Below are 1,211 nucleotides of genomic sequence, written 5' to 3'. Positions count from 1 at the left end.
GAGAGGAGGGGGGGGGGGGGTATGAGTGGGGTCACGCCGGAAGCGTCGTGAATTATCAAAAGAGGGGGGGAAAGAAGGGTTATTAATCGAAATCGAATCGGCGATTATTCGTGACGGTTCACGCCCACTATTGGCCATTCAATTTATTTGGAATTCGAGTTTTTGATTGTGAGAAAGGAAATTTTCCTCAGCATTTCGAGCAGCTGCGAAAATCATTCTGTTGAATGACTTAAAGTTTCTTTTGAGGATGTCCAAGACTACTTTACCGATTCAACCATTTTCAATTATCAAATTCGTTAATTAAATTGCGTGAGAAAAATTGCAGAATTATATTTGGCATGGAATTTTTTTTAAGCATTCGTTGTTTATAAATAAATAATTAAAATTATTTAAACTTTCGGAAACCTTTTTTTTAGATATGAAATGGGTTTCTAGTAAAATTTTTATTATGAATAAATTGGTTACGATTTCGAACAAATTTCATGGTGGAAAATTGATTGTTTATAGATTGTTTATAAAAAATTCTCGTAATTTTTTAAATTGCGTTGCCTTTTTTAATTATTTCATGAATTTTCCACCAAAAGTAAACTTTCTAATTTTTTCATTTTCAGATTTATAGACCTGTAAAGTACAAATAATAAAATCTTAGCCTCAAATGGTTCTCAAATGAAACCTCTGATTTCACAAAATTTCCCAAAAAGAATCGCTAAATAAATTTTTTATGCGGCGTTTCTACTTTCAATTGAAAAACGTCTCCATCGAAAATTTGAAAAATGAAAAAATCAGAAAACCCCCAACTCTATTCACTCAACTTGACAATTTGTGTTACTGAGGGATGAAATTTATTACTCCAACGATAAAATCATTTCGCTCACAAAATCCGTAACAAATTCATCGAGTTACCTTTGCTCACGTGCCCCACGTTTTCACAATTTTTTCCCCCTTTCAGCCGCAATTGTTTCCCCTTTGTCAAATTGGACACAGTAATTCATGCCCCGGAGGTGATTTTTGCAGTGTCCAATCATGATGATTCAATTCTTTGGAATCACGGTCGTGTAGAAAATCGGCGATAAATTAAAAGTGCGCAGGAGAAACGGATCCTTATTAGCCAGACATGAGTTCAATTGGCCATGCGTAACATATTCACTGTTCAGCCTCGCATTTCAAAATGTTGTACATGGGTAGTCGATGTACCGAGTACTTGGGGGGGG

This window comes from Diachasma alloeum, unplaced genomic scaffold (assembly GCF_001412515.2).
Source record: "Diachasma alloeum isolate Michigan unplaced genomic scaffold, Dall2.0 Dall_scaffold_00368, whole genome shotgun sequence".
In the NCBI taxonomy this organism is placed as follows: Eukaryota; Metazoa; Arthropoda; class Insecta; order Hymenoptera; family Braconidae; genus Diachasma; species Diachasma alloeum.
Note: the sequence above shows the minus strand (reverse complement) of the source record.